Source organism: Musca autumnalis, unplaced genomic scaffold (genome assembly GCF_047663935.1).
Source record: "Musca autumnalis isolate F117 unplaced genomic scaffold, ASM4766393v1 scaffold_4, whole genome shotgun sequence".
NCBI classification, from domain to species: domain Eukaryota; kingdom Metazoa; phylum Arthropoda; class Insecta; order Diptera; family Muscidae; genus Musca; species Musca autumnalis.
In genome coordinates, this window is record NW_027411977.1 from 217,146,728 (window position 1) to 217,174,688 (window position 27,961).

Sequence of the window (27,961 nt, forward strand, 5' to 3'; positions counted from 1 at the left end):
CCTTTCTTTTAGAAAGGGTATATAGAAGCACCCTTTCTTTTAGAAAGGGTATATAGAAGCACCCTTTCTTTTAGAAAGGGTATATAGAAGCACCCTTTCTTTTAGAAAGGGTATATAGAAGCACCCTTTCTTTTAGAAAGGGTATATAGAAGCACCCTTTCTTTTAGAAAGGGTATATAGAAGCACCCTTTCTTTTAGAAAGGGTATATAGAAGCACCCTTTCTTTTAGAAAGGGTATATAGAAGCACCCTTTCTTTTAGAAAGGGTATATAGAAGCACCCTTTCTTTTAGAAAGGGTATATAGAAGCACCCTTTCTTTTAGAAAGGGTATATAGAAGCACCCTTTCTTTTAGAAAGGGTATATAGAAGCACCCTTTCTTTTAGAAAGGGTATATAGAAGCACCCTTTCTTTTAGAAAGGGTATATAGAAGCACCCTTTCTTTTAGAAAGGGTATATAGAAGCACCCTTTCTTTTAGAAAGGGTATATAGAAGCACCCTTTCTTTTAGAAAGGGTATATAGAAGCACCCTTTGTTTTAGAAAGGGTATATCGAAGCATCCTTTGTTTTAGAAAGGGTCTATAGAAGCACCCTATCTTTCAGAAAGGGTCTATAGAAGCACCCTATCTTTCAGAAAGGGTCTATAGATGCACCCTTTCTTTCAGAATGGGTTTATAAAAGCACCCTTTCTTCCAGAAAGGGTATATCGAAGCACCCTTTCTTTTAGAAAGGGTCCATTCAAGCACCCTTTCTTTCTGAATATAGAAAGAAATTTCACAATATAGAAAGTGAGAATACTTGTGTTTTGTTGATACAAAAATATACATGGTGGGGAGTATCTGTGAATGAGAGGCACGTGTTTGGGGTTTATTGTGAGCATTCTTCCTTTCTCAAGGGGGAACTGGGGAGCTCTCTCGGTCTCTTGGTTATTGTAAAAATGTAAACAAATATTTTGTTATTGTTGCTGCAGTTTAGTCGATAGCACATGTTGCTGTTGTTTGCCGGTAAGGAGAATGCCTATTGGAATGTTTTGTTTAATAACGAGCGTGATACAAAGTGACTCAGTGCGACGAGCAACATCATCAGTCAGTTGTTGAGTGTTGCTCGTGAAGCAGCAACAAGTTGAGGAATAGAATCATCGTCTCGACTTGTTGTGTTGAATTCAGTTTGGACGACAACATCCTAACGAGTAGATCGTTGTGGTCGCTTGCGTTACAAAGAAAGGCGAGATAAATTTCTTTGAAAATAAATTTAAAATTTCTGATATTTTTTAGCACAAATAAAAAGAGGTGCCTATCATAAGAGTAAACAAAAAATGTAAGAAAATAAAAAACAAATACAAAGAAAAACTAAAATAAAGAAATAAATTTGAGTTCTTTTATGATTTTGATATTCAGAACAAAAAAGATAAAGCAGACCATCAAAGTGCCCTTGATCAAATAAACAAATTTGAGTGAAAATAAAAAATAGAGAAAATAGAAAAATTAAAAATAAAAAAATACAAAATTAAGCAGATCCCAAAATATGTTTTTGTGAAAAATTGAAATTGTTTGAAAATGCAAAATATGAAAAAAAGTCATTGCAAAATTTCTCAATGAAATTTGAAAACAAAAAATGTTGAAGACAAGTGGTTGTAATATTTTGAAATAAAAACATAAACATAAAAAAAAACGTTTTGTTTGAAGTGTTTATTAACAAATTTGTGGTGGAGGAGATTCGAAATAAAAAATAGAAATGGTTTAAATTTAAAGTAAACAAGTAAAAAAAGTATCAGTCGGCTTTGCCGACAGAGATATACCCTCAGCCTATGTGAGGGTACCCTAAAGAGAAGATCGATATGGACCATTTTGAAAGTTAAACTACATTTGGATAAAATATTAGGAGATAGTTGTATCCCCTTGGTGACATTTTTTTTTAATTTTGTAGGGGAGGTACCCGAAGGAGTGGGCCGAAAGGGCTCACCTTCGAACTTAAACCAAGTTTGGACAAAATATTACGTATGTCAAACTTTGGACCGAATCGGCTGATCCGTTCGAGTCTTACCGTCCGCTCCAGCTACTGATGTCGTAGGGTGTTTACAGATTTCGGGTAATTTTCTCAGGAACTATACACTTGCCCCTGAAAAAACTTGTTCCGTCGTAATGGGGACAACGAATACAAATTGCTACAACAGAAATCAAAAGTATTCGAGAGCAGCTCTTAAACTGCACTTTTCGGATATTTTGTGTGGGAGGTACCCGAAGAAGTTGACATATATAGTACATATTCGAACCTAATTTATGTCTAGTAGAAATATTACGATGTGCACAGTATAGACCAACTCGGTTACTACCTTCGAGAGTTACCGTGCACACCATTTTAGCGAACAGCTTAGAACTTTTGTGAGGGAGGTACCAGAAGGAGTGGACCGATTTTCTCAGGACGTATGGACTTGCCCCTGATGAAACTTGTACTGCCGTATAGAGACCAGTGAATAGAAGTTGCTACAACAAAAATCAAAGCGATTCGAGAGCAGGACCTAAACTGAACTTTTCCGAAATTTTGTGTGGGAGGTACCCGAAGGAGTTGACCGATTGAGTCCATATTGAAACCTTAAGTCTGTCACACATTTCACAATGGGCAAAGTATGGACCAAATCGGTTACTCCATTCAAGAGTTATCGTGCGCACAAATTTTCCGAACATTTTCGAAGTTTTGTGGGGGAGGTACCGGAAGGAGTGGACCGATATAGCCCATCTTCGAACTTAAACTAAGTTTGGGTAAAATATTACGAAAGCCACTATTTGAACCGAATTGGTTTATCCGTTCGAGAGTTATCGTGAGCTCCAGCCAGCCAGACAGATAGACAGACGGACGGACATTGCTCAATCGACTCCAAATTGTCTGAAACACATTTCGTCCAAACATACTTGGGGTCTAAAACCATTATTTCGATGAGGCACATTTTGCCCGTATGAAAGTGTATATACCCTCGTTAGCATAAATGCTGAGGGTATAAAAAGGTTATCGGAAAAATTTTGGAGTGCGGAAAAAACAAAATGTTTAAAATTGTTAGAAAATTCTAAAAACAAAAAAAAAAAAAAAAAATGGACAAATTTCTTTTATATTAGAAATTATTTTTTTTTTGTCAAAATTAAAAAAGTGGCATATTTTCTTAAAAAAATTGAAAATTTATTATATTTTGAATTTTACTTTTAGAAGTTTCATAGTATTATCGAACTTATTTTTCATTGATTTTAAATTTTTGAATTTTATTTTGATAGAAATGTCCGTTTTTTGTTCCAAACTAAAACTAAAATAATTTTTGGCATTTGTTAAAACATCACAAATATATAACATTTTTTACTTTTCGTTAAATTTGTATATGATTCAAATGTTATCAAACTTTTTTATTTTAATTTTTTCATTAATGTTAATTTTGGAATTTTTCTGAAATAAAAACACAATTTTAAAAAAAAAAAAAAATTCAATACAAAACTCCTTAGGCCATGTTAGCTCGATTAATCCAATTAATTAATTAAAAAAAAAAATAAATTTAAAAAAAATTTAAGTTAAAAAATTTTTTGAATTCAAATATCACTAAAAATTACCTTGAAATTTAATAGTTATTAATAAAAAATTATTAAAAAAAATAATTAAAAATTTGAATAAAATTGAAAAATTAATAAATTAAACGACAATTTTTAGAAAATTGTTTATATTTAAAATAAATATTTTTTATTTTTTTGGAAGATTCCTAGATTTATGGAAGTTAGCAAGCTTTTTAATTTTTTTTATTGATTTTAAATTTTGAAATTTCAAAATTAAAAAAAATTAATTGTACCAAATTAGCACACAATTTTGCAAAAAAGTTGTAATTTGTTAGTTAGCGAACTTATTGAACGATAAGAAACATACAATTTATGTTTCGAATTTCTATTTTTTAATTTTAATTAAATTCTTAAAATTAAAAAACAAAGCATGTGATTTCTTTTTGTAATTTACAAACAGTGGATTTTTTTGAATTTTAGAATAACATCCTTATTATTTTTTTAATTTCTCAAATTAAAAGCATATCTAACAATGTTAAATGAAAAAGTCTATTAAATAGAAAAAATCTAAAATATGTATTTGAAAAAAGCTTAATATTTTTTTTTAAAAAATTAAGAATTCATAATTTAAAAAATTAAAAATTCCTTATTAAAAATTAAAGTACTATGTCTGAAACCCATAATAAAAAATGATACTGAATAGAAATATTATTCCAAAATTCAAGTTGGCAAGAATATTAACATCAAATTTTTTTTTTTTTTGGATTTTCAATTTTTATATTTATAATTTTATCGAACTTATTTTTCTTCATTTTTTAGAATCTTCTAAAAAAATACAAATGTTGAATAAAAGAGTGTAAGAATTTTAAAAAAATTCTTAAATTTTTATTAAATAAATCTCACGATTTTTTTTTTTTTAAATTTATATTCTTATTTAAAAAAAATTAATTAAAAAATTAAAAATTCTTAATTAAAAATAAAATACTATGTCTGAAAACTATAATAAAATATGATACTGAATAGACATATTCTTCCAAAATTCAAGTTGGGAAGAATTTTAACATCAATTTTTTTTGGATTTTCAATTTTTAAATTTGTAATTTTATCGAACTTATTTTTGTTAATTTTTTTAGAAACTTCTAAAAAATAAAAATGTTGAATTAAAGGGTGTGAGAATTTAAAAAAAATTCTTAAATTTTTATTAAATAATTCCCACGATTTTTTAAAAAATTGTATATTCTTAATTACAAAAAAAAAAAAAAAAAAATAATTACTTAAATATGACACTAAATAGAAAGAGTTTTTCAATAGTCCACGTTTGGTGGAAAAATATTTTTCAACAATTTTTTAATTAATATTGAAAAATATTAACAAAAATATATTTTTGTTTTGGATTTTTATATTTATTTTATATTATATTTATTTATTATAATTACAGAAATTATTTTTTTCGTTTTTTATATATTATATATATATATATAGTCTGAAAATTTTTTAAAAAAAAAACTATTAACTTTTTATTTAAAAGGAATTCTAATAATCTTAAAAAATATATTTTTAATTAACAGACAACAACAATATATACCAAAATTAATTTAAAAAAATTAAAAATTCTTAATAAAAAAATTCGAATTGTTTAATGTTTAAAAAATTATTTTCAAAATATTGATTAAAACATTTTTAAAAGTCCATGTTTGGTTTAAATAATTTTCAACAATTTATATTAAAAATATTTTTTTTTTGATATTTAATTTTTTTTTATTGTTTTAGACATTTCTAAATTTATAACAAATGCATATAATTCTTAACTTAAAGTATTTTTTTAAATAAATACTAAAAAAAGTTAAATGTCTCAAAAATAAAAATATTTTTTTAAGTGCTTTGATTTTTGAGGAAATGTTTTGAATTGTTTAAAGAATTAGGAAATTTTCAATTCAGCCTGGCTGAATAGAGATTTCCATAGGAAATCTTCAATTCAGCCTGGCTCAATAGAGATTTCCATAGGAAATCTTCAATTCAGCCTGTCTGAATAGAGATTTCCTATGGAAGATTTCCTATGGAAATCTCTATTCAGCCAGGCTGAATTGAAGATTTCCTATGGAAATCTCTATTCAGCCAGGCTGAATTGAAGATTTCCTATGGAAATCTCTATTCAGCCAGGCTGAATTGAAGATTTCCTATGGAAATCCCTATTCAGCCAGGCTGAATTGAAGATTTCCTATGGAAATCCCTATTCAGCCAGGCTGAATTGAAGATTTCCTATGGAAATCCCTATTCAGCCAGGCTGAATTGAAGATTTCCTATGGAAATCCCTATTCAGCCAGGCTGAATTGAAGATTTCCTATGGAAATCCCTATTCAGCCAGGCTGAATTGAAGATTTCCTATGGAAATCCCTATTCAGAAGAAGATTTCCTATGGAAATCTCTATTCAGCCAGGCTGAATTAAAGATTTCCTATGGAAATCTCTGTTCAGCCATGCTGAATTGAAGATTTCCTAATTCTTTAAACAATTCAAAACATTTCGTCAAAAATCAAAATACTTTAAAAAATATTCTTTAAACAATTCAAAACAATTCCTCAAAAATCAAAGCACTTTAAAAAATATTCTTTAAATTTTTTTTTATTTTTGAGACATTTAACTTTTTTTAGTATTTATTTAAAAAAATGCTTTAAATTAAAAATTATATTTATTTTTATAAATTCAGAATTTTTTAAAACAATAAAAAAATTAAATATCAAAAAAAAATATTTTTAATATAAATTGTTGAAAATTATTTCCACCAAACATGGACTTTTAAAATTTATTAAACAATATTTTGAAAATAATTTTTTAAACATTAAACAATTCGATTTTTTTATAAAGAATTTTTAATTTTTTTAATCAAAAATCAAAGTACTTTAAAATGAGAATTATATGTATTTTTATAAATTATAAGATTTATTTTCAAATTTGGAGATTTAATTCAACATTTTTTATTCCTTAGAAATTTCTAAAACAATAAAAAAATTAAATATCAAAAAAAACATTTTTAATATAAATTGTTGAAAATTTTTTCCACCAAACATTAAAATTTTTTAAACAATATTTTGAAAATAATTTTTTAAACATTAAACAATTCGATTTTTTTTTTATTAAGAATTTTTAATTTTTTTAATCAAAAATCAAAGTACTTTAAAAAATATTCTTTAAAAAATATTTTTATTTTTGAGACATTTAACTTTTTCTAGTATTTATTTATAAAAATATTTTAAATTAAGAATTATATGTATTTTAATAAATTATACGATTTTTTTCAAATTTGGAGATTTAAATCAGCATTTTTTAATCTTTAGAAATTTTTAAAACAATAAAAAAATTATATAACAAAAAAAATTTTTTTAATATAAATTGTTGAATATCATTTCCACCAAACATGGACTTTTAAAATTTTTTAAACAATATTTTGAAAATAATTTTATAAACATTAAACAATTCGAAATTTTTTTTATTAAGAAACTAGCTGACCCGGTCCGCGTTGCTGGCCCGTAGTTTGGATTTTGCGCCCATTTAATTGTAAGGAATTTTATGCTTTAAAAAATTTAAACTCGCTTAAAATTCATTTTTATGTGATCTTCATTATGAAACTACAATTAAGTTTACACCAAACCAACATAAATCTTTTAACATTTTCTGACTAATTACCTGGATATGTATATATTAATATATTTAATTTTGATAATTATTTAAAACAGTCAATCCTTTAAAACCAATTCATGCACGACATTTTTTGCAATTCCATCTTTAGCCAAAACAACCAAACTTGATGGTTTTCCTACACGGTGTGCTCAAATCTATTCTTCAAACAGACACCGTCTATCCTTGCGACTTATTAATAGTCATAGCAAACGCCAATCGTATTGGACATTGAAGTCGTTTATATTGAATTGGGACATTTGTGGGTATAAAGGGAAATTTCCATTTAGATAATTACTAATCGAGTGCCGTTGCACAGTCGAGGTGGATTCCAATTAAGGAGTAAAATAACCGGAGATCCACACGACATTTTTTCCACGTTAGGCCACATTGAAGATGATTTTAAACATGCGTTGATCTCATCAGCATAAGTTGAGCATGGTATAACAGGAAGTGTTTGCCTAAAGTCGCCTGAGAGAAGTAACAAAGCGCCACCAAATAGTTTGTCGTTGTTCCTAATATCTTTCAATGTTCTATTTAGCGCTTCCAGAGAGTGTTTGTGCGCCATGGTACATTCATCCCAGATGATAATTGGAACTGCCTTAACACTGTGGCCATCGTCGACTGTTTCTTGATGTTGGTTATTTTGAATATTTAGTGGCAGCTTAAATACACAATGAGCCGTTCTTCCTCCCTTAGTAATGTTGCGGCAATTCCAGATGATGGGACAGCCAATGCGATCAAATTTTTTGAGCGCCGAGTATAAGGGAAATAAGGAATCTTTTGCCAGTTCCCCCTGGTACATCCAAGAAAAAGAATCCGCCTTGCCTTGCGGAAACTGCTGCATTAATGCGGTCGAAAATATTTTTTTGTTCCCTTGCTCTGCGGAAACTGCTGCAATAATGCGGTCGAAAATATTTGTTTGTTCCTCGTTCCGTAATGGAACATTGCGAGTAACTAACGCTGCCAATTCCGAAGTGTTGTGTTGCAGTACACGATTTATTTCGCTGTTTGTTATATTAGATGCACTTCGATTTTATGAATGCATACCGAAATGGATATACTAATTTGACATTAAGTCTCCCTTCGAGGCATAAAATATTTTTACACAGAAATATTGGTTTAGTTTCACGTTCTGATATAGCTACCGTAGAACAGTACCTCCCGATTATATATATTTTGGAGGTTTTAGTTTCATTATCCTACCCAAATGGCTACATTTTGGTATTTCGTCTTCTTTGTCCGTACAACACCTTTCCGCATGGAATATTTCGTACAGGTCCAGGTATTACATATAGCTTCCAAAGAACCGTACTTCCCAATTTTCAGTATTTTCAGGGCTATATCTACAGTATTTAACCGAAATGACTATGTTTGGTGTTTAATGTCAATTCGAGGTATAAGATATTTTGACAGAGATTTGTCGGTATAGGCCTACGTTTTGATATAGCCCTAATAGAACGATACCTTTCGATTTTGGGAATTTTAAAAGTTTAAGATGTTAACAAAGTGCTGTTTTATTAAAAACGTTTTTATTTTATTCTCCTAAACATTAAATCTTCAGTAATTCATAAAAAATTACATTTTTATGCAAGTTGGATTTATCGAGACTTTACTGTACTTAAAGACGTGGTTTTGATCTAGTTATTCCGAGCACAAAAGTCAGTGTTCGTGGGTTTTCTTAGTCTCACGTACTAAATTTATAAATTTTTTCTGAAATTATATAGTTTAGAAAAATAGGACGCGATCGTGGATATCTACTACCAAAACACCAACTACGTCTAATACGTCTAATACATCTAATAATTTCTGAAATTTCGCGTTTTTGTCAAAACCTCTCGCTCGTGACCACACCTTCCCGTTATTCTTTGAGATTTTGCATTAAAAGGTGGTACTTGGACGTTTTCCAGAACTTTGGCTTATTTCAAAATCTATTGTTTTGGTATTTTGGTTAAGTGTCATTTCAAATTATCGGGATTTTACTGTATTCCAAATTGTGATATCTAACTTATTGCAGCCAGTGCTTATAGCGAATTTGAAGCCACGCTTACTAACATTAAGGATATTATCGGTAACTATATATTTATGAAAAAATTGCGGACCGCGATATTCCACTTCCGAGATGACCATTCAGGATCAAGACAGTTATTACCATATTATTGCAAGTAATTTTTAAACAATACGTCCAAAAATATCCGTGATTTCACGTTTTCTTAAAAAAAAATTGTGGGGGAGGTACCCTGGTCACTCCACTGACCAGTATAAAAAATAGCTAAAAACCTATTCTCAGACCTAAAAACTCCACATGCAAAATTTCATCGACTTCGCTCCAGCCGTTTCCGAGGAGTTTAATTTCGAACATCATGGCAGACTCGAAGAATTTTATGTATATATATAGATTTTTAATTTTTTTAATCAAAAATCAAAATGCTTTAAATTAAAAATTATATTTATTTTTATAAATTCAGATTTTTCTAAAGCAATAAAAACATTAAATATCAAAAAAAATATTTTTAATATAAATTGTTGAATATAATTTCCACCAAACATGGACTTTTAAAATTTTTTAATCAATATTTTGAAAATAATTTTTTAAACATTAAACAATTCGAAATTTTTTTATTAAAAAATTTTTAAATTTTTTAATTAATTTTTGTATATTATTGTTGGCCTTTAATTAATTTTTTTTTAATTATAACAATTTCTTTTAAATAAAAATTTAATAGTTTTTTTTTTAATTTTCAGACTCATTAACTCAACTTTTTTAGATCTTTTAATTTTTTGAAATATCTAAAAAAACGAAAAAAATAATTTCAATACGATTATAAAAATCCAAAACAAAAATATATTTTTGTTAATATGTTTCAATATTAATTAAAAAATTGTTGAAAAATATTTTTCCACCAAACGTGGACTATTGAAAAACTCTTTCTATTTAGTGTCATATTTAAGTAATTTTTTTTTTTTTGTAATTAAGAATATACAATTTTTTAAAAAATCGTGAGAATTATTTAATAAAAATTTAAAATTTTTTTACAATTTTCACACTTTTTAATTCAAAAATTTTAGTTTTTTAGAAATTTCTAAAAAAAATTAAAAAAATAAGTTGGATAAAATTATAAATCTAAAAAAATCCAAAAAAAAAATTAATGTTAATATTCTTCCCAACTTGAATTTTGGAAGAATATTTAACTAATTATTTTTTTAATTAAGAATTTTCAATTTTTTAAAAAAAATGTGAGAATTATTTAATAAAAATTTAAGATTTTTTTTTTTGTAAATTCTCTCACTCTTTTATTCAACATTTTTATTTTTTTAGAAGTTTCTAAAAAAATGAACAAAAATAAGTTCGATAAAATTATAAATTTAAAAATAGGAAATCCAAAAAAAATTGCTGTTAATATTCTTCCCAACTTGAATTTTGGAAGAATATTTAAGTATTTTTTTTTAATTAAGAATATACAATTTTTTAAAAAATCGTGAGAATTATTTAATAAAAATTTAAGAATTTTTTTTTAAAATGCTCACAATATTTTATTCAACATTTGTATTTTTTTAGAAGTTTCTAAAAGAATGAACAAAAGTAAGCTCGATAAAATTACAAATCTAAAAATTGAAAATCGAAAAAAATTGATGTTAATATTCTTCCCAACTTGAATTTTGGAAAAATATTTCTATTCAGTATCATATTTTATTATAGTTTTCAGATATAGTACTTTATTTTTAATTAAGAATTTTTAATTAATTATTTTTTATTAATTAAGAATATAAAATTTTATATATCGTCTGCTCCGTTCGAAAAGGTCGTAAGTCCCTCTCAATAAATTTTTCAGGAGAAAGAAAAAACATTCCAGCGCTTTCTGTATTAAACATTTTTTTATGGTGGTAAAGGCAGTATTTTTCGTTTATTTATTCCGCTTCAATACGTGTACTTTGTTTGATAAAGTTCCGTCGCGTTTGGGAGATAATTGGACTTACGACCTTTTCCTTGTACAGTTTTGTATTTTTGTTGGGACTTACGACCTTTTCCTACAATTTACGGACGTTTTTAAAATAAAATATTTATACTTTACAAAACAATGTGGAAAGGGTATTATAAGTTTGTTTTGTCCAATATTCGTGTAACATCGGGAAGTATTCGTCGTAGACCCCTCCCCTTTCCATAGGAAATCTTCAATTCAGCCTGGCTGAATAGAGATTTCCATAGAAAATCTTCAATTCAGTCTACAAAATTAATCGATATTGAAAAATATAATCGAAAAGTGTAGGAACTCAATTCAAAATATCATAAATGATTAATATAAAAAATAATTCTCAAATGTTCGTGAAATAAATGTAGAAATCTATAGCCGTAATGAATTACTGTCTTGGGGAGATGACATACTTGGCGCAAAATTTATTTCAGTTGTATTATACGGAGGATTGCTTCAAGAAAACCTAATTCCGCAAAGCTAAATTGCAGTTTTCTTAACCAAACCCTATTTCAGTTAATTAATGAATTACAGATTAATTTATGAATACTTAATTCAGCTTAGCTGAATTGAAGCTTTCGTAAAGAAAATCTAATTTAGTCAAGCTGAATTGCAGTTTTCGTAATGAAAACATAATTCAGCTAAGCTGAATTGCAGACTTTTTAACGAAAATCGAATTTCTTAACGAAAAACTAATTCAGCTAAGTTGAATTGAAGATTTCCTATAGAAAAACCTAATTCAGCTAAATTGAATTGCAGATTTCGTATAGAAAACCTAATTCAGCTAGGCTGAATTGCATATTATTTTAACCAAAATCTAATTGAGCTAAGGTGAATTGCAGATTTCTTAACGAAAAACTAATTCAGCTAAGTTGAATTGAAGATTTCCTACAGAAAATCTAAATCAACTAAGCTGAATTGAAGTTTGTCCAAAGAAAGCCTAATTCAGCAAAGCTGAATTGCAGAATTCTTAACGAAAAACTAATTCATCTAAGTTGAATTGAAGATTTCCTATAGAAAAACCTAATTCAGCTAAATTGAATTGCAGATTTCGTATAGAAAACCTAATTCAGCTAAGCTGATTTGCAGATTTCGTAACGAAAATCTAAATCAGCTAAGCTGAATTGAAGATTTCCTAATAAAAACCTAATTCAGCCAAGCTGAATTGCAGATTTCGTAACTAAAACCTAATTTAGCTAAGTTGAATTGCAGATTTCTTAACGAAAAACTAATTCTGCTAAGTTGAATTGAAGATTTCCTATAGAAAAACCTAATTCAGTTAAGCTGAAATGCAGATTTCTTAACGAAAAACTAATTCAGCGAAACTGAATTGAAGATTTCCTACAGATTTCTAAATCAACTAAGCTGAATTGAAGAAGAAAGCCTTATTCAGCTAAGTTGAATTGCAGATTTTGTAACGAAAATGTAATTCAGCTAAGCTGAATTGAATATTTCATTACGAATGTAAGTTTTCTTTATGGAAAACTTTTTCTTTAGGAAAATTTCAATTTAGCTTTGCTGAATTCTTTTTGTCCTTCAATATTATCCCAAAATCTGCAATATTATCCATTTTCCGAAATACCATTTCTTGAATAGGATCATTGTTTTTGGACGTAGAAACTTGAAATTTTGCCAGAGCATGTATTAAAAAAAAAAACAAATTTAAAAATATTACAAAAATCCTCAAAAATTTTTGGACTAATGTATTTTAAAAGTATTTTTCTCAAAAATATTTTTCAAGTCCAATTAAATTTTTTTTAAAAAAAAAAAAAAATTGAAAATATTTTTGAGAAAAATTCCTTTAAAAATACATTAGTCCAAAAATTTTTGAGGATTTTTATAATATTTTTAAATTTGCTTTTTAAAAAAGAACCCCATTAAATTTTTTTTTTGAAAATATTTTTTCAAAAAAAAAAAATATTAATTAAAAATATTCAAGAAATTTATTTTTTACAAATATTTTTAAAGAAAAAGAAAATATTTTATATTTGTCATACGAGTAAAATGTTTGTTTAAAAATATTCATTAAGAAGTCTTCGTTGGTATTTTTTAAAATCCAAGTTGGACAAACTTAAAAAAATTCACATTTGTTTAAAAAATAATTTTTGTAAACATGTGTATTTCAATTTAATATTTCGTACATTTCTTACATCAAAACAAAATATATGTGGATATTTTGTTTATAATATCCTCGGTGTGCCTGTTTGGTTTTGCGAAAGAAATTTATGAAAAATCAATCAATAAAATCAAATTTATAAGTATTTATTCACATGAATTTTCAATATGAATTTGAAATATTATTGGCACATATTTGTATAGAGATTTCTGTTGTTGTTTATGAAAAATAATGTCATAATATTTTGTTTGAAAATGGTAATATGTATTATTCAAGTGGATTTTAAGTAAAGAAAAAAATTAAATTAAGTGAATTTTCAAAATAACTTGCGGCAATTGTCAGTTTGTTGGAGAGAGAAGTGAGGCACATGGTAACCCCTTGCCTCTCAATACCCTCTCCCATCCGCAAACTGACAATTGCCGCAAGGAAAATTGCCTAATGTAAATATGGACTAAACAAAGAAATATATAGAATGAAAACTTTTAAGAGAGTATACGAGTAGTATCGAATTAGAATTAAATGCCGGAGATATCGGTAAAACACAAAACTGTGTTAAATTTGTAATTTTTGGTTTATTTTCGGTATTCAATATCTAAGGACCATATTATTGTGAAAAGACATTATTTTGACAGAGGGTCTTCTGATTTGTTAATTTACGTAAAATTATGTTAATGTACCTTAACAACTGCCAGAGATATCGACAAAGTACCAAAATGTCAAAATTTTCCAATTTTTGGAAAATAACTTCGACTTAAGTTGGACTATCAGGACTAAAATGAAATTTTTCGGAAAGTGGAGTTTCCGATCTGTGAATTTGTATAAAATTATGTGGGTGTACCTTAACAACTATCAGAGATATTGGTAAAATAAAAACATTTCCAAATTTTGCAATTTTTTGTTAATTTTCTGTAATCAATTTCCAAGGACTATAACATCGAATTTATTTGGGTATGAAATGAAATTTTTTGAAAAGTTGGGCTTCTTGTCTTTGAATATGTCGTCACCAAAAATGCCCGAAGACGAAACCCACACGCAAATCGAAATTCGTTTTTTGATGGGATCTGATACATAAAGTTAAAATACATGCTCTGGCAAATTTTCAAGTTTCTGCACAAAAAACAACAAAAACAATGACCCTATTCAAGAAATGGCATTTCGGAAAATGGGATAATATTGCAGATTTTGTTGTAATTTTGTTTTCAGCTCTATCCGTTCACCCAAATCCAAATTGTACCAAATTTAGTACCATTTAGTACTACTCGTACACATAAGTACGAACTTCCAAAATCATTTCCTTATATCAACACCACTTTCAAACCTTGATTTCCATACCAAATATGAACATTGTAGCTATATCCGCTCAAAATATACAATTGGTACCAAATTTAGTAACTTTTCGTACACTTATAGGTCGAATTTCCAAAAACCCTTTGGTACATCTTTCTAACTCTCCATCAGTAACCCTCATTCTTACTTACTTAGTTGGCCCATTACAGGACATTTGTTCCATAGACCGAACTAAGAAAAGATCTCCATTCCTCTCTGTTTTTCGCTTGACTTTTTGGAATACCGCGCCTTTCCATTTCTTCATCCACTTGTTTGCTCCATCGAAGCTTAGGCCTGCCGATTCTGCGTGCACCGCCAAGCGGTCCGTATTTATACGCCTTTTTAGCGGGTTCATCATCGCTCATTCTTATGATATGGCCTAGCCAACGCAATCGTTGCATCTCGATACGTTTAACTATATTGATGTCGTTGTATAGCAGATACAGCTCGTGGTTCATGCGACGTCGACATTCACCGTCAACGCAGATTGGTCCGTAGATCTTTCGAAGAATTTTTCTCGCAAACACACCAAGCACTGTCATGTCTGCTTGCGCAAGTACCCAGACTTCGGAGCCATACATCAGCACGGGTAGTATCAGTGTTTTGTAGAGCGTTATTTTTGTTTGACGAGATGTGGCTTTGTTTTTAAACTGCTTACTTAAACCAAAGTAGCATCTGTTGGCCAATACAATTCTTCTTTTTATTTCACAACTGATGTCGTTTGTTGTGTTTACGGAGGTGCCGAGGTAGACGAAGTGTTTTACTACCTCAATATTATAGGAACCAACTTCCACAGTCGGTCCGAGCTCAATGGACGCATTGCGCGTCGACACCATCAAATTGGTCTTCTCACCGTTTACCGCCAGACCCACTTTGGCAGATTCTCCTTCGACCTTTATAAAGGTATCAGTTACTTCTTTTACTGATCGGCCCATGATGTCTATAGCATCAGCATAAGCAAATATGTGATTATTGGTGTAGATTGTGCCACTTCTTTTGACGTTTGCCTCTCGTATAACCTTTTCTAGCAGGATGTTGAAGAGGTCACACGAAAGGCTGTCTCCTTGTCTCTGAAACCTCTTTTGATACCAAACTCTTCGGAGAGGTTCTTTCCTATTTTAACTGAGGACCTCGTCTCAGTTAGTCATTTTACAAAGCCGGATGAGCTGTGCGGGGATACCAAATTCAGACATGGCTTGGAATACCTTTGAACGCAGCGGGCTCTCGAAGGCTGCTTTATAATCGACAAAAAGGTGAAATATGTCGATCTGCATCTCTTGGGTCTTCTCTAGGATTTGCCGCAGGGTAAATATCTGGTCAATGGTGGACTTGCCAGGTCTAAAGCCGCATTGGTATGGTCCAATTATCTCGTTGACCATAGGCTTTAGTCGTTCGCACAATATCCCTGACACGATCTTGTAGGCAATAGAGAGTAGACTTATGCCCCTATAGTTAGAGCATACAGTCTTATCTCCCTTCTTGTGGACGGGGCACAGGATACTCAGGTTCCAATCGTCGGGTACTCGTTTTTCCTGCCAGATGGTGCTAACTAACTGATGAATACACCTTATCAGCGTGTCGGCTCCGGTTTTGAACAGCTCGGCTGGTAAGCCATCGGCCCTTGCTGCCTTATTATTCTTCAGCCGATTTATTGCTGTCTTTACCTCATCTTGGCTTGGCGGTATACATTCAATACCATCTTCTGGGATTGGATCTGTGGTATTATCGTCTTCGCTACTATTGGATATCAGCAGATTGGAGAAATGTACCTTCCATATCCTGAGCACGCTATCTGTATCTGTTATCAGATTACCTTGCTAGTCTCTACAGGAGGATGTGCCTGTACCAAATCCATCAGTTTGATGCTTGACTCTTTGGTAGAATTTTCGGACTTCATTCTGGCTCCTGTACATCTCGATTTTTTCACACTCCCGCTTTTCCATCTCTCTCTTTTTCCTGCGGGAAAGACGTTTCTCCTCTCTCCTTTTCTCCCTGTATTTCTCTCGTGCGCTACGCGTTGCTACGGATTGTAAAGTAGCCCTATATGCCGCATTTTTCTCTTCGGTGGCAGCACGACACTCCTCATCATACCATGGATTCCTTGGTGGAGGTCTCTGGTATCCAAGTATGGATTTTGCGGCTGTTTGCATGGAGTGGGCAATGCTTTGCCATTGCGCTGATGTGTTATCGGGATGAGGAGTGCTTTGATTAAGCAATTGGGCTAGTTGAGTAGAATATGCTGTGGCTATCTGTTGTGATTGCAGCTTACCGATGTCTAACTTTCGTGTTGTGTCTGTTCGTACTTTGTTTGCTACGTTTAGACGGGTACGTACCTTTGCTGCAACAAGGTAGTGGTCCGAATCAATGTTTGCGCCTCGGAACGATCGTACATCCAACACGCTCGATGAATGTCTTCCATCTATCTCAACATGATCAATTTGGTTTCTTGTTTTCTGATCTGGAGACAGCCAGGTGCCCTTATGAATATCGAGATGATTAAATCTGGTACTGCTAACTACCATGTTTTTTACAGCTGCAAAGTCTATCAGCCTCATACCATTGTCAGATGTTTCACTGTGGAGACTGAATTTCCCGACTGTTGGGCCAAAGATAGTCTCCTTTCCAATTTTGGCATTAAAATCGCCTAGAATGATTTTAATGTCATGGGCAGGGCAACGGTCAACGGTGTTTCTTCTAAGCGCTCGTAAAATATATCTTTGGTCTGTTCGTCCTTTTCTTCAGTGGGAGCATGAGCGCAAATAAAGCTGATGTTGAAGAATTTAGCTTTTATTCGAATTGCAGCAAGTCTTTCATTCACTGGGGTGAAGCTGGATACCAGATGTTTTAGTCTCCGACTAACTACGAATCCACAACCAAACTCATGCTTTACGTCATGGCAGCTATAATACAGTGCGTGTTAGGTGTTGTTGTGACGCCTTTCCCAATCCATCGTATTTCCTGTATGGCAGTAATATCGGTCTTGTACTTTTCAAGTACGTCTGCCAATGCAAAGACTGCACCTTCTCTATAAAGAGTGCGAACATTCCAGCTGCAGATTCGCAGATCATGGTCCTTAAAACGTTTGCGGGGTTCGTCAACTTTAGAGGGGTTTGTTTTTCTTTTCTTTCGTTTTTTCATAGTAGGCTGTTTTTTCTAGGGGAGGGTAACTAGCCCGACGCCCAAACCCAAGTTTTTAACGTTCTTATGGGAGAACGCGCGGCACATGTTAGCTCACTACCTTTAACGGGTGTTAAAGAGAGTTCCCCAGGTGACACCACGGGGAGGTCAGTGTCCACTTGAGATGAAAGAGGGACCAAGATAAATCTTGGGCTTTGGCATGTTAAAACCGGTCAGGACCGTTGCTTGGTATCTTCCATCCCCTACGTCACCCATTAATTAATAGCTTTTACTCGGCATAAATCAGTCCTTACTCGCCCCATGATAGTTTAAGCTAAAACCATACAGAACTACCAGGTAGTGGTATCACGCCAGCTGATCGAATATGAAAAGTCAAATCCCCTTAAAAAAAAAATATTTTTGTTGTAATTTCCCCAACAACATAAAGAAAGTTTTGACATAACATATTCAAAATTTTACGATGCCGCTACCTGGGTAATTGTGCCATGGCTAAAACCAATGCCGAAAATGCAAAGAAATTTAAAAAGTTCTGATTCAAATTTTCTACATTGAAATCCCTATTTGTTTCAAATTGAAAATATGACAATTTTCATATTGAAGTTTAGTCTGACAAACCCCCTCAAAAGGTAAGAACATCAAAAAAGGAAGAAAAGGAAAAAAAAATAAAAATATACCGCCAAAAACATGGAAAGAGTGAAATTTATATTTCAAAAAGGTGTGGAACAGTTCGGGTAACTAGAGTGTGAATTAAAAAACAAATAGTGATTAGTGCAATGAATTAATTTGTGGATTTTCTTCTTAAGATATCCAAAAAGATTTCCTATGGAAATCTCTATTCAGCCAGGCTGAATAGCAATTTTTCCTATGGAAATCTCTATTCAGCCAGGCTGAATTTAAGATTTCCTATGGAAATCTCTATTCAGCCAGGCTGAATTTAAGATTTCCTATGGAAATCTCTATGCAGCAAGGCTGAATTTAAGATTTCCTATGGAAATCTCTATTCAGCCAGGCTGAATTGATGATTTCCTATGGAAACTTCTATTCAGCCAGGCTGAATTGAAGATTTCCTATGGAAACTTCTATTCAGCCAGGCTGAATTGAAGATTTCCTATGGAAACTTCTATTCAGCCAGGCTGAATTGATGATTTCCTATGGAAACTTCTATTCAGCCACGCTGAATTGATGATTTCCTATGGAAACTTCTATTCAGCCAGGCTGAATTGATGATTTCCTATGGAAACTTCTATTCAGCCAGGCTGAATTGAAGATTTCCTATGGAAACTTCTATTCAGCCAGGCTGAATTGAAGATTTCCTATGGAAACTTCTATTCAGCCAGGCTGAATTGAAGATTTCCTATGGAAACTTCTATTCAGCCAGGCTGAATTGAAGATTTCCTATGGAAACTTCTATTCAGCCAGGCTGAATTGAAGATTTCCTATGGAAACTTCTATTCAGCCAGGCTGAATTGAAGATTTCCTATGGAAACTTCTATTCAGCCAGGCTGAATTGAAGATTTCCTATGGAAACTTCTATTCAGCCAGGCTGAATTGAAGATTTCCTATGGAAACTTCTATTCAGCCAGGCTGAATTGAAGATTTCCTATGGAAACTTCTATTCAGCCAGGCTGAATTGAAGATTTCCTATGGAAACTTCTATTCAGCCAGGCTGAATTGAAGATTTCCTATGGAAACTTCTATTCAGCCAGGCTGAATTGAAGATTTCCTATGGAAACTTCTATTCAGCCAGGCTGAATTGAAGATTTCCTATGGAAACTTCTATTCAGCCAGGCTGAATTGAAGATTTCCTATGGAAACGTCTATTCAGCCAGGCTGAATTGAAGATTTCCTATGGAAACTTCTATTCAGCCAGGCTGAATTGAAGATTTCCTATGGAAACTTCTATTCAGCCAGGCTGAATTGAAGATTTCCTATGGAAACTTCTATTCAGCCAGGCTGAATTGAAGATTTCCTATGGAAACTTCTATTCAGCCAGGCTGAATTGAAGATTTCCTATGGAAACTTCTATTCAGCCAGGCTGAATTGAAGATTTCCTATGGAAACTTCTATTCAGCCAGGCTGAATTGAAGATTTCCTATGGAAACTTCTATTCAGCCAGGCTGAATTGAAGATTTCCTATGGAAACTTCTATTCAGCCAGGCTGAATTGAAGATTTCCTATGGAAACTTCTATTCAGCCAGGCTGAATTGAAGATTTCCTATGGAAACTTCTATTCAGCCAGGCTGAATTGAAGATTTCCTATGGAAACTTCTATTCAGCCAGGCTGAATTGAAGATTTCCTATGGAAACTTCTATTCAGCCAGGCTGAATTGAAGATTTCCTATGGAAACTTCTATTCAGCCAGGCTGAATTGAAGATTTCCTATGGAAACTTCTATTCAGCCAGGCTGAATTGAAGATTTCCTATGGAAACTTCTATTCAGCCAGGCTGAATTGAAGATTTCCTATGGAAACTTCTATTCAGCCAGGCTGAATTGAAGATTTCCTATGGAAACTTCTATTCAGCCAGGCTGAATTGAAGATTTCCTATGGAAACTTCTATTCAGCCAGGCTGAATTGAAGATTTCCTATGGAAACTTCTATTCAGCCAGGCTGAATTGAAGATTTCCTATGGAAACTTCTATTCAGCCAGGCTGAATTGAAGATTTCCTATGGAAACTTCTATTCAGCCAGGCTGAATTGAAGATTTCCTATGGAAACTTCTATTCAGCCAGGCTGAATTGAAGATTTCCTATGGAAACTTCTATTCAGCCAGGCTGAATTGAAGATTTCCTATGGAAACTTCTATTCAGCCAGGCTGAATTGAAGATTTCCTATGGAAACTTCTATTCAGCCAGGCTGAATTGAAGATTTCCTATGGAAACTTCTATTCAGCCAGGCTGAATTGAAGATTTCCTATGGAAACTTCTATTCAGCCAGGCTGAATTGAAGATTTCCTATGGAAACTTCTATTCAGCCAGGCTGAATTGAAGATTTCCTATGGAAACTTCTATTCAGCCAGGCTGAATTGAAGATTTCCTATGGAAACTTCTATTCAGCCAGGCTGAATTGAAGATTTCCTATGGAAACTTCTATTCAGCCAGGCTGAATAGCAAGTTTTCCTATGGAAACCTCTATTCAGCCAGGCTGAATAGCAAGTTTTCCTATGGAAACTTCTATTCAGCCAGGCTGAATAGCAAGTTTTCCTATGGAAACCTCTATTCAGCCAGGCTGAATAGCAAGTTTTCCTATGGAAACCTCTATTCAGCCAGGCTGAATAGCAAGTTTTCCTATGGAAACCTCTATTCAGCCAGGCTGAATAGCAAGTTTTCCTATGGAAACCTCTATTCAGCCAAGCTGAATAGCAAGTTTTCCTATGGAAACCTCTATTCAGCCAGGCTGAATAGCAAGTTTTCCTATGGAAACCTCTATTCAGCCAGGCTGAATAGCAAGTTTTCCTATGGAAACCTCTATTCAGCCAGGCTGAATAGCAAGTTTTCCTATGGAAACCTCTATTTAGCCAGGCTGAATTGAAGATTTCCTATGGAAACCTCTATTCAGCCAGGCTGAATTGAAGATTTCCTATGGAAACCTCTATTCAGCCAGGCTGAATTGAAGATTTCCTATGGAAACCTCTATTCAGCCAGGCTGAATTGAAGATTTCCTATGGAAACTTCTATTCAGCCAGGCTGAATTGAAGATTTCCTATGGAAACTTCTATTCAGCCAGGCTGAATTGAAGATTTCCTATGGAAACTTCTATTCAGCCAGGCTGAATTGAAGATTTCCCATGGAAACTTCTATTCAGCCAGGCTGAATTGAAGATTTCCTATGGAAACTTCTATTCAGCCAGGCTGAATTGAAGATTTCCTATGGAAACTTCTATTCAGCCAGGCTGAATTGAAGATTTCCTATGGAAACTTCTATTCAGCCAGGCTGAATTGAAGATTTCCTATGGAAACTTCTATTCAGCCAGGCTGAATTGAAGATTTCCTATGGAAACTTCTATTCAGCCAGGCTGAATTGAAGATTTCCTATGGAAACTTCTATTCAGCCAGGCTGAATTGAAGATTTCCTATGGAAACTTCTATTCAGCCAGGCTGAATTGAAGATTTCCTATGGAAACTTCTATTCATCCAGGCTGAATTGAAGATTTCCTATGGAAACTTCTATTCAGCCAGGCTGAATTGAAGATTTCCTATGGAAACTTCTATTCAGCCAGGCTGAATTGAAGATTTCCTATGGAAACTTCTATTCAGCCAGGCTGAATTGAAGATTTCCTATGGAAACTTCTATTCAGCCAGGCTGAATTGAAGATTTCCTATGGAAACTTCTATTCAGCCAGGCTGAATTGAAGATTTCCTATGGAAACTTCTATTCAGCCAGGCTGAATTGAAGATTTCCTATGGAAACTTCTATTCAGCCAGGCTGAATTGAAGATTTCCTATGGAAACTTCTATTCAGCCAGGCTGAATTGAAGATTTCCTATGGAAACTTCTATTCAGCCAGGCTGAATTGAAGATTTCCTATGGAAACCTCTATTCAGCCAGGCTGAATAGCGAGTTTTCCTATGGAAACCTCTATTCAGCCAGGCTGAATAGCGAGTTTTCCTATGGAAACCTCTATTCAGCCAGGCTGAATAGCGAGTTTTCCTATGGAAACCTCTATTCAGCCAGGCTGAATAGCGAGTTTTCCTATGGAAACCTCTATTCAGCCAGGCTGAATTGAAGATTTCCTATGGAAATCTCTATTCAGCCAGGCTGAATTGAAGATTTCCTATGGAAATCTCTATTCAGCCAGGCTGAATTGAAGATTTCCTATGGAAATCTCTATTCAGCCAGGCTGAATTGAAGATTTCCTATGGAAATCTCTATTCAGCCAGGCTGAATTGAAGATTTCCTATGGAAATCTCTATTCAGCCAGGCTGAATTGAAGATTTCCTATGGAAATCTCTATTCAGCCAGGCTGAATTGAAGATTTCCTATGGAAATCTCTATTCAGCCAGGCTGAATTGAAGATTTCCTATGGAAATCTCTATTCAGCCAGGCTGAATTGAAGATTTCCTATGGAAATCTCTATTCTGCCAGGCTGAATTGAAGATTTCCTATGGAAATCTCTATTCTGCCAGGCTGAATTGAAGATTTCCTATGGAAATCTCTATTCTGCCAGGCTGAATTGAAGATTTCCTATGGAAACCTCTATTCTGCCAGGCTGAATTGAAGATTTCCTATGGAAACCTCTATTCTGCCAGGCTAAATTGAAGATTTCCTATGGAAACCTCTATTCAGCCAGGCTGAATTGAAGATTTCCTGTGGAAACCTATAATCAGCCCGGCTGAATTGAAGATTTCCTATGGAAACCTCCAATCAGCCAGGCTTGAAAAGATTTCAATAGGAAATCTTCAATTCAGTCAATCAGACAGGCTTGAAGAGATTTCAATAGGTAATCTTCAATTCCTATGGAAACCTCTATTCAGCCAGGCTGAATTGATTTTTTCCTATGGAAACCTCTATTCAGCTAGACTGAATTCCTTAGCTGAATTGAAGATTAGACAAAGGAAACACAATTCAGCTTAACTGAATTGAAGTTATGCTTAAGAAAATAAAATTCAGCTAAGCTGAATTGAAAATGTCGCTTAGGGAATTACATTCACCTTAGCTGAATTGAAGTTTGAACTATAGGAGTGTAACTCAGCTTAGCTGAATTGCAATTTTTCTTAAGTAAATCAAATTCAGCTTAGCTGAATTACAAAATTTTCCCTGGAAAATTAATTTTACCTTTGCTGAATAGAAGTTTGGAGAAGGAAATACAATTCAACTTAGTTGAATTGAAGTTTTGTTTAAGAAAATAAAATTCACTGGGTTGAATTGAAAATTTACCTTAGGAAATAAATTTTACCTTAGCTGAATTGAAGAAATTTATTAGTTTCTTAGCTGAATTGAAATTCGGCTCAGCTGAATTGTAATTTTCTAGCGGAATTTTGCCGATCAGCCATAAAAAACTCTATTCAGCTTTGCTGAATTGCAACATTTTCCTTGGAAAATTAATTTTTCCTTTGCTGAATTGAAGATTGGAGAAGGAAATACAATTCAGCTTAGCTGAATTGATGTTTTGTTTAAGAAAATCAAATTCGGCTGAACGGAATTGCAGATTTTCGTTAGAAAATTAATTTATCCTTAGCTGAATTAAACATTGTTCTTAAGTATTGCTTAAGAAAATCAAATTCGGCTGAACGGAATTGCAGATTTTCGTTAGAAAATTAATTTATCCTTAGCTGAATTGAAGATTGGACAAGGTGAATACAATTTAGCTGAGCTGAGTTGAGGTTTTGCTTAAGAAAATCAAATTCAGCTTAGCTGAATTGCAAAGTTTCTTCAGGAAATTACTTTAGCCTTAGCTGGACTGAAGACTGGACAATTTGGCTTAGCTGAATTGAAGTTTTTCTTTAAAAAAATCAAATTCAGCTTAGCTGAATAGCAAGTTTTCTTTAGAAAATTACTTTGACTTAGCTGAAGTGAAGTTTGGACATAATAAATAAAATTTAGTTTAGCTGAATTTAAGGTTTGCTTGAGAAAATTTAATTCAGCTGAGCTTAATTTGCAAAATTCCCATAAAAAAATACTACCTTAGCTGAATTGCAGATTGGTTAAGGGGAATCCAATTGAGCTTAGCTGAATTAAAGTTTCGCTCAGAAAAGTTGGAATTCAGCTTAGCTGAATTGCAATTTTTCCTTAGAAAATTATTATACCATAGCTGAATTAAAAAAAATTTATGTTTCTTTTGCTGAATTGAAGTTTTCCTCAACTAAATCAAATTCAGCTTTGCTGAATTGCCCATTTTCCTCAGAAAATTATAATTTACCAACGCTGAATTGAAGCATTTTTTTTCTGCTTCTTTGCTAAATTGGAATATTGCTATTCTGCCATAAAAAACCTCTATTCAGCTTTGCTGAATTGTTTTTATAACATTTCTCATTGTGATTCATGATTGAAGTCTGAACAAATGAATTGCTCGAGTTGCAATTTAATAACAATTAATCGCTTTTATATGATTTGTTGTTGCTGTTGTTGTTGTTATTTAACAAGATTAACACATTTCATTAGCTGCAATTCAGGTGATGTTCGAATGAAACAATCGAGTCAAATCAAAACAAAGTAGTTTCGACAGCATCATCATCAGTAGTGGCAGCAGAAGCAGCGGCAGCAGAAGCAATAATAACCATAACATATTGTGAGAGAGGGAGAGGAGAGAGATTATCGTAGAAAAGGTAATGATGAGCTTTTGATGATGATTTTAGGCCCAAGAAGAAATGTTGGTTCAAGGGTTATATTCTGGACTTAGGGACGTGAAGAGACTTACTTGAGGAATGTACAACTTGATGGACCTGTTGGTACCTACTTGAGGACCTTATAACCCAATATTAATACAGACTTTCTCTTTATAAAGTCATACAATCCTCTCTATACAAGTGGGCCTGGCTATTGCCCTCTTTTGTTACCCTACCCAGGCAAAATGCCCAATGACCTTAAGACACCCTTATCACTAACCGATAAAACTTCGATATGCTGATATCAGCAACCAACTCTATTTACTAATTGTAAAAAATCCCCAGTGACAAGCCCCGTTAAATTTCGATAACCAAATAAAGATAAATAAAATTGTTTCTCTACGTGGCTAATGGGAGGGGGCTGAAGCACATGGTTGGCTAACAGGTTGACAGTAGATAAAAATGTGTGTGGTATGCCTGTGATTTGTTTGCGATTTTATAGTTTAGCAAAACGAGATGGCGATTAAAACATTTTATTAAGAAAATAAATATTTAAGAAAGAAAATCTGAAAAGCTATCACATGCTTGCTTTTCCTTGCCTTACTTCCTTTATTCATTATCTCATTCTATGATATGACACCGACTACTAAGAATTTCATGAAAACTGTTTCTTAGGTTGCTGCCTGACTGCCTGCCACACACAGCTGTCTTCTCACTTGTTCACGGGGAATGACAGTTGTTGGCATAGCTTTCAACAGCAAAACCGACATATAGGCAACCATAACAAATAACAACAATAACAAAAGAATCTCCCCAAATCGCAAACGAATTTTATTTACTCATTATTCATATTCAAAATTTCACCCAATTTCGGAGGGAGGTGCCAAGGGACGCCATAGATCCACACATGGATCACAGACACACTGACCCTGAAAAACGTATGAATTTGATACAGAAAAAATATTCACACTCCCCAAAGCTTTGCAGCGTAAAATTGTCTCAGACACATACCGGACACGGGCAACAGCAACACCAGGTCTCCACTAAACGAAAAAAAAACAAACAAAAAATTAAATTAAATTAGGTAAACAAAAGCAGACAAATGCACAAAATGACTATTTGCCCGAGCGTCAAAAAATACTTTGAGAGATTAATAGGAATAAATATTAGGGGTACTCACGAAGAAATATAACGGAAGACCTCATTTAGCACCGACGAATATCATAGAAGAACCCTTTTCTTTCAAAAAAAAGGTCTCTAGAAAAAGCATTTCTTTCGAAAAAGGGTCTCTAGAAGCAGCCTTTCTTTCACAAAATGAATTTTATGGAACAAAGCGTGGATTTTTTAAAGATTATTTTCTGAGTACCCAAAGACCATAAAAAATGGATTTTTTAAAAATTTTTTTCTGAGGATCCAAAGACCTTCAAAACGTGGATGTTTTAAAGATTTTTTTTCTGAGGACCCAAAGACCATAAAAACGTGGATTTTTTCACGATTTATTTTTCTGAAGACCAAAAGACCACCAAAACGTGGATTTTTTAAAGATTTTTTATGAACACCCAAAGACCAACAAAACGTGGATTTTTTAAAGATTTTTTATGAAGACCCAAAGACCAACAAAACGTGGATATTTTAAAGATTTTTTTCTGAAGACCCAAAGACCTTCAAAACGTGGATTTTTTAAAGATTTTTTTCTGAGGACCCAAAGACCATCAGAACGTGGATTTTTTAAAGATTTTTTTCTGAGGACCCAAAGACGATCAAAACGTGGATTTTTTAAAGATTTTTTCTGAGGACCCAAAGACCATTAAAACGTGGATTTTTTAAAGATTTTTTCTGAGGACCCAAAGACCATTAAAACGTGGATTTTTTAAAGATTTTTTCTGAGGACCCAAAGACCACCAAAACGTGGATTTTTTAAAGATTTTTTCTGATTTTTTTAAAGATTTTTTCTGAGGGTCTAGACGTGGATTTTTTAAAGATTTTTTCCGAGGGCCAAGACGTGGATTTTTTAATATATTTTTCTGAGGGCCAAGACGTGGATTTTTTAAAGATTTTTTCTGAGGGCCAAGACGTGGATTTTTTAAAGATTTTTTCTGAGGGCCAATACTTGGAATTTTTAAAGATTTTTTCTGAGGGCCAAGACTTGGATTTTTTAAAGATTTTTTCTGAGGGCCAACGTGGATTTTTTAAAGATTTTGTCTGATGGCCAAAACGTGGATTTTTAAAGATTTTGTCTGAGGGCCAAAACGTGGATTTTTAAAGATTTTTTTCTGAGGGCCAAGGCGCGGATTTTGTAAAGATTTCGTCTGAGGGCCACTGCGTGGATTTTTAAAGATTTTTTCTGAGAGCCAAGTCGTGAATTTTGTAAAGATTTTGTGTGAGTGCCACGACGAGGATTTTTTAAGATTTTATCTGAGGGCCAAGACGTGGATTTTTTAAAAATTTTCTCTGAAGGCCAAGGCGTGGATTTTTTAAACATTTTTTCTGAGGGCCAAGACGAGGATTTTTTAAGATTTTTTTCTGAGAGCCAAGACGTGGATTTTTTAAACATTTTTTCTGAAAGCCAAGACGTGGATTTTTTAAAGATTTTGTCTGAGGACCAAGACGTGGATTTTTAAAGATTTTTTTCTGAGGACCAAGACGTGGATTTTTAAAGATTTTTTTCTGAGGGCCAAGACCTAAATTTTAAAAAAAAATCTCGGAGGTCCTAAAGAAGGTGTTTCTAAACGAAACTGCACTGCTATAAACCCTTTCTAAAAGAAAGAGTGCTTCTACAGGCCCTTTCCGATAGAAAAGGTACTTCTGTAAACCCCTTCTGAATGAAATGGTGCTCCGATAAACCCTTTCTGAATAAAAGGGTCCTCCGATAGACCCTTTCTGAATGAAAGGGTGCTTCGATAGACCCTTTCTGAATGAAAGTGTGATTCGGTAGACACTTTCTGA

At 32.7% G+C, this 27,961-nt stretch overlaps 1 pseudogene; it reads left to right on the plus strand.

Annotated features, from left to right (window-relative positions):
• Positions 1 to 1,116: 1,116 nt before the first annotated feature.
• The window catches only part of LOC141403240 (adenylate cyclase type 2-like), a 214,759-nt pseudogene continuing 187,914 nt past the window's right edge, over positions 1,117 to 27,961 (plus strand).